This window comes from Hemicordylus capensis, chromosome 5 (assembly GCF_027244095.1).
Source record: "Hemicordylus capensis ecotype Gifberg chromosome 5, rHemCap1.1.pri, whole genome shotgun sequence".
In the NCBI taxonomy this organism is placed as follows: Eukaryota; Metazoa; Chordata; class Lepidosauria; order Squamata; family Cordylidae; genus Hemicordylus; species Hemicordylus capensis.
The window spans coordinates 183,083,092-183,096,236 of record NC_069661.1 but is presented as its reverse complement, the minus strand read 5'-3'; the positions used below and the strand labels follow the sequence as shown (position 1 = coordinate 183,096,236).

Here is a 13,145-nt window from a genome sequence, read left to right as displayed (position 1 = left end):
CATGCAATTCAATGCAAGACCCCAAGGAAGGACATGGAGAAAAAGGTCCTACATCTGGAAAGACTCAAGGGCAGATTTCAAGGAAACAGTCCCTAACAAGCAGTTAGGGAGAAGCCTGATTTGTTTCTATGCCTTTGAAAGAGATTTGACATGCAGAAATCAGATGGTGAAGGCGTCTTTCATGACACCCACCTAAACATTACCATCTGCTTATTCCTGGAGATCAAACTATAGTCGCAGGGACAGTTCTAAAAAATGGAAATCCTCAATGTAATGGATGGGGTGAGATGGCAGTATTCGGAGCTCGGCCAAGAATTTTTGATGCCCTAGATGGCTCTTGCTTTGGCACACCCCATTCCCCTCAGGAGGCCAAAGACATGGAGATGCCCATCCCTGCCAAAAGCATGCTCATTTGCCTACCTGCAGCCACCACCACTAATGCCACCTCCTGCCTTGTCCACTCATTTGCCGTCCTGCCTTTGTGGCTGCCATGTCCACAGGTAGCCTGGGCCTTTGCTGGGCCTCAAAGTGTCATGACAAAATACAAGGATGATGTCATTGCAGTGTGCCATTATAACACATCACAGCACTTCATGGCACATGGTGATGTCATTATAGAGCACAGTGGCACTTTGAGTCCTTGCAAAGGACCAGCCCAGTGGCATTGGATGCAGTAGACACAGAGGGAAGCAAGCAAGCAGGGAGGCAGGAGGTGGCAAGGGCAGTGAGCAGTGGGCTGGCAGGCAAGTGGGTGGCAGCGCCAGAGGTAAAGGCAGCCACACAGCAGGTGACTGGTGGGCATAGTGATGCCCTCCACAGCTTGATGCCCTAGGCAGCCACCAAGTTGTGCCTCATGGGTGGGCTGGCCCTGGCATTGATGAAGGACTTTCTGTGGGTTAGGGGTGATAGCCATATTCATTTAAAGAAAAATATGAAAATTTGTATTGCAGGAGGAAAGAAACATGCAGCCTTTCAAAAGCTAGAAAACAAAACTTGCCAAAGGATGGAATTTCCATGTGCGATGAGGTTAGGATCTGACCCTTTTCCTAGTATAGCTGATATGCCAGGTCCACTGATTTGCCTACAGTGAATGAGATCCAGAAACCCACCTTTTGGTTATGAACACCTTCTGATTGGTAACTTCTGCATGGGAAGCTAGAAGCAGTACACCAAAAAAGAGCTAAATGAGTCGACTTTTAGGCCGAGAAGTGAAAGACCAAATTCTATTCCTGGATCCTTGTAATAAAAAACATTTTGAAACCACTAACTCAGAAGGGAAATTTACCACAAGAGGGCAGTAATGCTTATTACATATAAATATGCTTTTCTATGCTTCCCCATTTTCTCTTTCAGAAGCATGGTGCTACTTGCTTGATATTGCAGTTTTAAAGCAAGTCTCCAACTGAACAGAGTACATGTGTCTTTGCGTATCTCAACTCTTATAGAGCTTCAGAGAGCAGACACCACAGTCTGAGTGTGTGCCCCTTGTTTTTCAAATATTCATTTCATAGCCCTATTGGAGGAATATCTAAGTGGTATCATATGGTTGTTTAAAGCATATTCAATTTAAATGAAACAACAGTTCAAAATTAGGGATGTGTGGAATGTTTTGCAGGTCAAAACATTCCATGACAGAATGGGCTGTTTCTAGCATCCTAAGCTCAAAACAAAACACCATGGAGGGCGGGGGCTTGTTTGCTCCCGGAATGGAATGACCCACTCCATGGAAGAACATTTGGCCCCTTTCTGAGTGCCATTTTGGAATCCAAAATCCAAAATGGTGTCAAATGGACACCATCTGGAATCCAAAATGGTGTCAAATGGACACCATTTGGAATCCAAAATGGTGTCCACAGATGCACAGAGGCCAGAAGAGCTCCATCATGGAATCCAAATTGGCACTTGAAACATTCCATTCGGAATGGAACAATCTGTGGATTTTGCATTCTGTTCTAAGCTTGGAATGGAATACAAAATTCACTTCATGTTTGCCCCTATTCAGAATATCTGTCTGATATGGATTAACCCTAATACCCCAACTTTGTTATAGATTGCAGTCTTAATTAGGTTTAAGTAGTCTTAGGGTTGCAGTATTAATTAGGGATTAGCTCAAAGCTGCACAACTTCAGCCCTCCACCAGCTGTTATTGGACTACAACTCTCATCATCTCTGACTTTTGACCATTGTGGCTGGAGATAATGGGAGTTGTAGTCCAACAACAGCTGAAGGGCCGAAGTTGTGCAGCTCTGCACTAATACCTAATTCATACTGCAACCCTAAGACTAATTAAGGCTAATTAAGACTGCAATCTAAAACACACTTAATCATGAATAGATCTCATTGAAAACAGTCGGACTTAAGTTTCAAGTAAACAAGCAAAGGTTTATGTAAGGGTTGGTTTCCCCCCTACAGTTAGTGACTATATAAGTGACTATATATGATAGAGGTCATTCACACAATCAAAAACTACAGGTGAAACTCGGAAAATTAGAATATCGTGCAAAAGTCCATTAATTTCAGTAATGCAAATTAAAAGGTGAAACTGATATATGAGACAGACGCATTACATGCAAAGCAAGATAAGTCAAGCCTTAATTTGTTATAATTGTGATGATCATGGCGTACAGCTCATGAAAACCCCAAATCCACAATCTCAGAAAATTAGAATATTACATGGAACCAAGAAGACAAGGATTGTAGAATAGAACAATATCGGACCTCTGAAAAGTATACAGTGTACTGTGCTTGATTGGCCAGCAAACTCGCCTGACCTGACCCTATAGAGAATCTATGGGGCATTGCCAAGAGAAGGATGAGAGACATGAGACCAAACAATGCAGAAGAGCTGAAGGCCGCTAATGAAGCATCCTGGTCTTCCATAACACCTCATCAGTGCCACAGGCTGATAGCATCCATGCCACGCCGCACTGAGGCAGTAATTGCTGTAAAAGAGCCCCTGGTGGCGTAGTGGTAAAACTGCTGCCCTGTAACCAGAAGGTTACAAGTTTGATCCTGACCAGGGGCTCAAGGTCGACTCAGCCTTCCATCCTTCCGAGGTCGGTAAAATGAGTACCCAGAATGTTGGGGGCAATATGCTACATCATTGTAAACCGCTTAGAGAGCTTCGGCTATAGAGCAGTATATAAATGTAAGTGCTATTGCTATTGCTATTGCTAAAAGGGGCCCAAACCAAGTACTGAATACATATGCATGCTTATACTTTTCAGAGGTCCGATATTGTTCTATTCTACAATCCTTGTCTTCTTGGTTCCATGTAATATTCTAATTTTCTGAGATTGTGGATTTGGGGTTTTCATGAGCTGTACGCCATGATCATCACAATTATAACAAATTAAGGCTTGACTTATCTTGCTTTGCATGTAATGCGTCTGTCTCATATATCAGTTTCACCTTTTAATTTGCATTACTGAAATTAATGGACTTTTGCACGATATTCTAATTTTCCGAGTTTCACCTGTATGCTCTACCCAAGTTTGGGAGCCCCTCATTTTCCGGTTGTGTAGAAGCAAGGTAAGAGGAAAACCTCGGTAGAAGTGATGGTGCGGAAGCAAGGTAGGAGGAAAAGCTACTCAGTTAGCTTTAACCCAACCTGTTAAAATGTGGGTAGTTCAATGTTTTAACCTTGAATTTTATCAAGATGGGATGAAAACAGCAGCTGCCTTACCTCAGTCTGCTGATTGTGTGTTAAAATCTCTGTTTTGAGCATTCTCCTGCAGCTGGCGGCCCTGTTTGTCATAGAGTTCTGGAGCTAGAGAGGCCAGTTAGAGAACAGCTGCTGATGTACTGTGGGCTGCCTCTTTACTGGGAGCACAATGCATTCTGGGATAACTCCCTCAAGCCTTGGAGAGCCCAGCTCCCTGAGGCAATAATGGAGTCTGTGACTGCTATGTTCATGTGTGGGGTGAGTTAGCAGAGCCAAAATAATGGAGATGGGGCTCTTCTCTTCCCTGAACCATCTCCAGATGATCATGTGAAAGACCTCATCAATTATATCTGCATTTTCTGCAATGTTTGATGAGGAAATTCATGTATCTCCACCACAGTAAAATGTGCAAGTTCCAAATATATGTGAAGCTCATACATCTCACTCTGGGGTAGACGTGGAAGTCTGTCTTTGCATGTTCAAAAGGGAATGTAAACAAGGTATCCTTCCATTGCTTATGATGCAATTTCTGTGTAAGATGTCAAGTTGCCCTGAGAAAGTGGCTGGTAGCCTAATTCTGCATGCTTTTAGCAACAGTGCAAATGCAGTACTAGCCCCCGCACTATTCCACACACTTGCAAAACATGGGTGTTCTTGCACAAGAGTGTGACTGTTTGGGGCACTTTCCCTGTGCTCTGGGACCACTCTGTTATGGTGGAAACACATTCCTGACCCTCAGGGACATGTTTCCACTGTAGCAGAGCACTTCTAGAGTGTGCAGAGAGCACAAAAAATAGTCCTGTTCTTGATCAAGCGTGGCCACACTTTAGAAATGTGAGGATTAGAAACAGGCACACAGCATTAGTCAGGATGTTAGCTAATAAAACAGTCCGCACAACTGAAAACTGGGGAAAAGAAGTGTCCGACCCAGCTTTAGGAGCTGTGCGTGCTCCTAATTTTAAATTGTGGGTGAGCAAACAACTAGATAAGAGGATCAGGGAGTGATCATGTATGAAAGAGGAGCTAGGTAGGATGGCACCGTCCTATGCAGTCCTCATACCCAGCATTTTAACAAGGTAGGAGGAAAAGTCGTCCGACTCGGCTCCTCTCTCATATGCGATCACTCCCCTATCCTCCTATCTAGTTGTTTGATCACACACAATCAAAAATTGGGAGCACTTGTCCTCCCCAGTTTTTTATTGTGTGAATTGCCTTAGTGTGCTTACAGCACAATCCTATGCATGTTTCAAATTCGAAAGCCTTACTGCTAGTTAATGTGCACAAACCTGTCTCACTTCATCAGTGCTTAGGACTCTATACATGTTGCTTCTTTGGGAATAGATCATAACATTAGTGAAAACGGAATGCTAGGAGGCTGTACTTTACAGAACACTGCATAGAAAAGTTCCAGACTATTATTAAAATGAGTTAACTAGAGTCCTTCCACACAAATCTAACTCATAAACAATTTATAAACTGAAATATGCAGTAGTGCTTGATTAAAGGTTTAAACTCTTGAATTCATTTGCCAACATCTAATGTTACACTTTCCCCATAACCATATTTTGAAATAAGATGTTTTGAAATCTACTTCGGAACTATTCAAGAGCTGTTGATTTTTAATCAACAAAAATTAAGCTGAGTTACATTCCTCAGAATACCTTAGTGTTTGTTAACTTGGAGGTTTGTTGAGTACAACTTTAATTTTACTGCCATGATTTTTTTCCCTTCAGCAACTAAAGCACCACTGTCGTCATGATCATTGCTAAACTTACAGAAGTTAATATGAATAAGAAAAATTAATTATGCCTAACCAAGTTAAGAATAAAAGGTTGATTTAACAGTTGTTTTCCATTAGCTATGCCAATTAAGTCACACTATTAACCAATACCTCTGCAAACCCGGGGTGGGGGGGGAAGGCAGATGGAAAATTAGTTATATGTAAGTCCATGGAATTATCACTGCATCACAAAGTTAAGGTAGCAATGTTGTCTAGCTTGGAAAACTGTGTATGTGTGGGAGTGAGGGAGTTATGATTTCCAGCAAATGTTGTCTGTATGTGTGTGTTGTGTGGGGAGTCTGCAGCGACATGTGACTCATTTTCTCCCCCTGTTTACTAAATGTGAGGGGAATAGGGTTACACATTCTGGCCCTGCCCCCTGATACTGATTCAGCAATTGCCATCCCACCAAGTGTAGGGCAGAATAGTGGGGTGGGGGGAGGATGTGTGGGCGGGGGGGAGGGTAAACACATTTATTCCAAGCCAATTCATGTGAGGGCAAAAAATTCTGTCTCATCTCTAACAGGAGACTGTGTGTCCCTACACACATCAAGGAGTACTAGTTTCACACCATTTGAAAAATAAGAGGAAGAGCAGAGCCACACATAAATATCCAGCCCTAGCCCATCACAAAACAGTGGACATCACTGATGTAACACACTACCTCCTCAGCTTTATTACCCCATGCTTACTGAAGCTAAAAATCCAAACTTTACATATACGTTGATGGGGTCTGAGCTGGCAGTGATCAATCAGGAAAAAAACAGGGTCATGGTGGATAATTCATTGAAACTGTCGACCCAGTATGTGGCAGCTGTAAAGAAGGCTACTTCCAAGCTAAGGATCATTAGGAAAGGGACTGAAAATAAAACCACAGGTATAGTAATTGTTGGGATTATGTATATGTACATTGTATGTATATTTAAATACTTTGCTTAAGCATTAATAAAGTGTGTCATCGAGTCAGTGTCGACTCCTGGCAACCTCAGAGCCCTGTGGTTGTCTGTGGTAGAACACAGGAGGAGTTTACCATTGTCATCTCCCACACAGTATGAGATGATGCCTTTCAGCACCTTCCTTGATCACTGCTGCCCGATATAGGTGTTTCCCATAGTCTGGGAAACATAACAGCGGGGATTTGAACCGGCAACCTCTGTCTTGCTAGTCAAGTCATTCCCCTGCTGCGCCATTATGAAAGTATTATTAACTTCCTGCAAATAAAGGAGAATGTGACGTTCAGTTTTGTACAAGATCATTTGTTGGAGTTTGATCTGAGAGAACAAACAAAAAGGGAAGAAATAGTCCAAAATTATGCTCATAAACTTAACAATGGCAGGCAATGTTTTGTGTGAGGAAGTACTTCACATTTAAAGAGTACAGGTCCTAAAAGAGAACAGGAAAAAAATTACCAAGATAAGAAAGATAAGGTTAAATCTCAGAAAGGTGGATTTTAAAAAATAAACAGACTTCTGCATGTAAAAATGAAAGTAAAGGAAAGAAAGTTGTGATTAACAGAAAAGTGTGTACTGCAAGAGAAAGTATTTGCAGAATTAATACACACCAGAATAAAAACAAGGTATTTGTAGACTGTGGAGCAACTTCTCATTTCTTTAACAATCTATAGGATTCCTCAGACACTGAGATGAACTATAAAGTTGAAATATTCTTGCCAAATGGTCAGTGAATTTCTGCAGAAGGAAATGGCACAGTTATTCTGAAATGTAATGCTGAGAAGGTGAAATAAAAGAAGTAAGCATTCCATATGCCTTTTATGTGCCGTATTTGCAGAATAGTTTACTGAGCATGAAAACAGCTACAAAAAGGGGCTGTGGAATTATTTTTGGAAGAAATTGTTGTTTTGTGTTTAAAGAAGGAGAGCTATTACTTAGCACTATATTAAAAGATGATGATCTTAATGAGGTTGATTGTAGAAGAGAGTTGGCAAACGTAGCAAATGACTGTGTACACAAGGACTGCAAAACCTTATGACATCATAGGATGTCCACGCACCTGTTCCATGCACAGATAAAGTGAGACAGGCAGAGCTGAGGGGTTTCAATGCATGGATGAGACGTTGGTGCCAGGAGGAGGGGTTTAGATATGTTAGGCACTGGGATACATTTTGGGGCAAGCAAGGTCTGTACAAAAGGGATGGGATGCACTTGAACCAAGATGGAACCAGACTGCTGGCACTTAAAATCAAAAAGGTTGCAGAGCAGCTTTTAAAATGACATCTGGGGAATAGCCGACAGGAGCTGGGCAATATCCAGTTCAGCAAATGCTATCCTTTAAAGTGCTAGGGTGCAAAGGATTCAGATAAAACAGAAGGAGACAGAGCAGAACCACATAAAAAGCAGACAGAAGGCTGTGCCAGCTGGTCAAAGAGTCAAAAGAAAGATAGCATACACCAGGTAAGAGATTCGGAGTATAGGTGCTTATATGCCAGTGCCAGAAGCCTCCGAGCCAAGATGGGTGAGCTGGAGTGCTTGGTTGCTAACACAGAAATATATATAGTGGGCATAACAGAAACATGGTGGAACAGTGAAAACCAGTGGGACACTGTTCTCCCTGGATATAAACTCTATAGAAAGAACAGGGAGGGATGCCTTGGAGGTGGAGAAGCACTGTATGTTAAAGAAGGGATAGAGTCTAACAAGGTAGAAAACCTAGGTGGACTGGAGTCCTCCACAGAAACCCTGTGGGTGACTATACAAGGCCGGAAAGGGAATGTGCTACTGGGGACGTGCTATCGCCCTCTGGATCAAAAAGATGACAGTGACTGGGAGTTGCAGCAAGAAATCAGGGAGGCATCAAGGAGAGGCAGGGCTGTAATAATGGGTGACTACAATTACCCACACATAGACTGGGTAAATTCACAGTCAGGTAATGACAAAGAGGTCAAATTTCTAGATACGCTGAATGACTGTGCCCTAGAACAGCTGGTCTTGGAACCAACCAGAGAGGAGGCGACCTTGCATTTGATCCTGAGTGGCACCCAGGACCTGGTGCATGATGTAAGTGTCACTGACCCTTTAGGGAACAGTGACCATAGTGCAATCAAATTCAGCATACATGTGGGGAGAGAATCACCAAGGAAGTCTAACACAGACATTTTGAATTTCTGAAGAGGAAACTTCTTCAAAATGAGGAGTATGGTGAAAAGAAAGCTGAAAGGAAAAATCAGGAGAGTCACTTCGCTCCAGAATGCATGGAGTTTACTCAAAACCACAATACTAGAAGCCCAGTTAGATTGTAAAGGAGGAAAGATATCACTAAGTCCAGGAGGATGAGAGCATGGCTAACAGGTAATGCCAAGGAAGCCATAAAAAGGAAGAAGACTTCCTTCCAAAATTGGAAGGCCTGTCCAAACGAAGAGAACAGAAAGGAACACAAACCCTGGCAAAAGAAATGCAAGGTGACAATAACGGAGGTGAAAAGAGAGTTTGAGGAACATTTAGCTAAAAGCATGAAGGAGAACAACAAAAACTTCTTTAAATAAATCAGTAGCAGGAAACCTGCCAGGGAGGTGGTTGGACCTTTGGATAATGAGGGTGTGAAAGGGATTATTAAGGAGGATATGGAGGTTGCAGAAAAGCTAAAAGAGTTCTTTGAGTCCATCTTCACGGCAGAGGATACTGAGCATATACCTGTTTCTTAACCAGGCTTCTCGAGGATGGAGGCTAAAGAACCGAGTCAGATAGAAGTGACAAGAGATGATGTTCTAAACTGTCTGGAAAAACAGAAAACTAGCAAATCACTAGGGCCGGATGGCATCCATCCAAGAGTCCTCAAAGAACTCAAATGTGAAATTGCCGACCCCCTTCCTTAAATATATAACTTATCCCTGCAATCAGGCTCTGTACCGAAGGACTGGAAAGTACCAAATGTAACACCGATTTTTAAAATGGGATCCAGGGGCGATCCGGGAAATTACAGGGCAGTTAGCTTAACGTCCGTTCCAGGAAAATTTATGGAAAGCATCCTCAAGGATAAAATTGTAAAGCAAATAGAAGAACAGGCCCAGCTGGTAGAGAACCAGCATGGCTTCTGAAAAGGGAAATCTAGCCTCACGAACCTTTTGGAGTTCTTTGAGAGTGTCAACAAGTGATCCAGTTGACATCCAGTCCAACACCTGGACTTCCAAAAAGCTTTTGACAAAGTTCCTCATCAAAGACTCCTGAGGAAACTTAGCAGTCATGGGATAAGGGGACAAGTACATGTGTGGATTGCTAACTGGTTGAAAGACAGGAAACAGAGGGTAGGGATAAATGGAGAGTTTTCACAATGGAGGGAAGTAAGAAGTGGGGTCCCCCAGGGATCTGTACTGGGACCGGTGCTTTTTAATTTATTAATCAATGATCTAGAAGTAGGGGTAAGCAGCCAGGTGGCCAAATTTGCAGATGATACCAAACTTTTTCGGGTCTCCAAAATGGATTGTGAGATCCAAAAGGATCTCTCCAAACTGGGGGAGTGGGTGACAAAATGGCAAATGCAGTTCAGAGTTGGCAAGTGTAAAGTGATGCACATTGGGATGAAAAACCCCAGCTTCAAGTATATGCTGATGGGATCTGAGCTGTCGGTGACTGACCAGGAGAAGGATCTTGGAGTCATGGTGGACAGCTCATTAAAAGTGTCCACTCAATGTGTGGCAGCTATGAAAAAGGCCAGTTCCATGCTAGGGATCATTAGGAATGGGATTGAAAATAAAATGGCTAATATTATAATGCCCATATGGTACGGCCACACCTGGAGTACTGCATACAATTCTGGTCACCACATCTTAAAAAGGACATTATAGAACTGGAAAAGGTACAGATGAGGGAAACCAATATGATCAGGGGCCTAGTCAGGTTCTATAATGGGGTGTGCAAATTGTTTCGAGGTCAGGTCGATTTGACTCAAATCTGGTCAACTTGAGTGATTCGACGACAAAACAAACCTGCCCAGTCACCCTGAGCCAAATACAAGCTTGAATTGAATCTCCCCAGATTCTATTTGAACTGATTTGAGATTCGAGTTTCAAGATCCTCTCTCATTCCCCCTGATTCCCAGCTTTCATTAAAAAAAAAAAAAAGCTAAGTTCTAGCACTTGTAGAAATGGAGTTATGGAGCAAAATGTGTGGTCACTATTTTAGAAGTGTTTTAAACTCTTTGGTGTGTAATGACTTTTCCTCATAATGAATCTCTATGAGGATTAATTACAAACCAAAGAGTCTAAATATTTCATAAATTCCTTTCAAAATGAACAAAGTACCCCACTGCCTTGGGTGGGGGGAGAGAATTAGTGGCACTCCATGTGCCAATGAATCCCCCAACCCTCAGTAGGGTACTTAGTTTATATTTGAGTACCCCACTGGCTTGTGTGTTGGGGGGGGTAGTTGGCACATGGGGTGCCACTAATTCCCACCAACCCACAAGGCAGTGAGGTACTGAGTTCATTTTTTTAAGGAATTTTTGAAGTGCTTAGACTGTTTGGTGTGTAATGAATCCTCATAAGGGTTCATTATGAAAAAGGTTATTACAGGAAGGAAAAATTATTACACACTAAATAGTCTAAACACTTCAAAAATAGTGACTGCATATTTTGCTCCATAATTCCACTTTTACAAGGGCTAGAATTTAGCTTCTTCTTTTTTAAAATGAAAGCTGGGGATCTGGGTTAGGGTTCTGGTTAGGGCTGCTTCAAAATTCCATTATTCTCTCTGGTGGAAATATACAAAATCACTCAAAACTAAAAAAAAAAATCATTTAAAAATATCAATCCAAGTGTCCCACCACCTTGAACTTTGGATGGTAGGTGGCACCCATGGGGCCCTACCCTCCCACTTTGGTGTCCCCTGGACCTTTAAAAGTGGGTTTGATCAATCTGAATCCAAATTGAATCTAATCCAACTCAAATTGAATCCGATGAGATTAGAGTTTGCAGATTTGACTTTGAATCGAATCCGGCTGATTTGATTCAACCTCAAATCAAATCACAAAAATCAATTTGTTCACATCCCTATTCTATACCAGAGGACTGGAAAGTAGCTAATATAACTCCAATTTTCAAAAAGGGATTCAGGGGGGATCTGGGAAATTTACAGGCTCAACTTCTGTGTCTGGTAAGTTGATGAAAAGCATACTTAAGGACAAAAATGTTAAACATATAGAAAAACAGGCCTTGCTGAAGAAGAACCAACATGGCTTCTGCAAAGGCAAGTCTTGCCTTGTTAACCTTTTGGAGTTCTTTGAGAGTATAAACAGACATGTGTATAGAGGTGATCTGGTTGACATTGTATACTGAGACTTCCAAAAATCATTTGACAGAGTTCACCACCAAAGTCTCTTGAGTAAATTTAGCAGTCATGGAATAAAGGGACAGGTTCATGTGTGGATCTGGTGGGAAAGGGCAAGAAACAGAATATCTGGTTGAAGGGCAGGAAACAGAGGGTAGAAATAAATGGACAGTTCTCATAATGGAAGTAAGTAAGAAGTGGAGTCCCCCAAGGATCTGTAGAAGGACCAGTGCTCTTTGATGTATTCATTAATGATCTAGAAGTTGGGGTAAGCTGTGAAATGGCCAGGTTCGCAGATGAAACTAATCTATTTAGGCTAGTGAAATCCAAAACAGATTGTGAAGAGCTCCAAAAGGATTAACAAAACGGCAAATGAGATTCAATGCAAGCAAGTATAAAGTGATGCAAAATGGGGGGGTGGGATCCAACTTCAGGTACACACTAATGTGATCTAAGCTGTCAGAGACTGGTAAGGAGAGAGATCTTGGGGTCATGGTAGAGAGCTCATTGAAAGCGTCAACTCAGTTTTCAGCAGCTGCAAGAACGGCCAATTCCATGCTACGGCTCATTAGGAAGGGGATTGAAAATTAAAATGCTAATACTATAATGCCCATATACAAATCTATGGTGTGGCCACATTTGGAATACTGTGTACAGTTCTGTCACCATATCTTAGGAAAGACATTGTAGAACTGGAAAATGTGCTGAAGAAGCCAACCAAGGTGATCAGGGGCCTGGATCTTATGAGGCAAGGCTACAGTATCTGGGGCTTTTTCATTTGGAAAAGAGGCAACTATGGGGAGACATGATAGAGGTGTATAAAATTTTGCATGGAGTAGAGAGGGTGGACAGAGAGAATTCCCCCCCCCCTCTCAAAACACTAAAACCAAGGGTCATCCCATGAAACTGTTGGCCAGGAAATTTAAGACCGACTAAAAGAAGTACTTTTCACATTGCACATAATTAATCTATGGGATTCTCTGCCATGGGATGTGATGATGGCTACTAGCTTGGATGGCTTTAAAAGAGGCTTGGACAAATTCATAGAGGATGCGTCTATCAATGGTCACTAGTTTGGTGGCCTTAGACCCCCTCCTGCCTCGGAAGCAAGGTGCCTCTGAATACTAGTTGCAGGGCGACAACAACAGGAGACCCTCACCTCTTGCTTGTGGGGATCTGGCTTGCTTGAGGCATCTGGTGGGACACTGTGTGAAACAGGATGCTGGACTAGATAGGCCTGGGGCCTGATCCAACAGGATTGTTCTTATGTTCTTAACACTTCCTTCCTTCAACTGCCTCATGTAAAGTTTTCCCCCCTGTTGGAACATTAGTTGCAACTTGCTCTCAAACGGCCAAAAAGCACAGTTGGTTTGCACAGAAGCCTTATCAACGGCACTTGTGGTGGCTGGTAGATCCCGCCCCC

The 13,145-nt window shown here is 42.4% G+C and overlaps 1 long non-coding RNA gene across 1 annotated transcript; it reads left to right on the top strand.

Moving 5' to 3' along the window:
- Positions 1-678: 678 nt before the first annotated feature.
- On the top strand, positions 679-1,263 carry LOC128327813 (uncharacterized). Its single transcript, XR_008308798.1, has 2 exons — positions 679-766; positions 951-1,263. It is a non-coding gene; the product is annotated as an uncharacterized LOC128327813 (long non-coding RNA).
- The last annotated feature ends 11,882 nt before the right edge of the window (positions 1,264-13,145 follow it).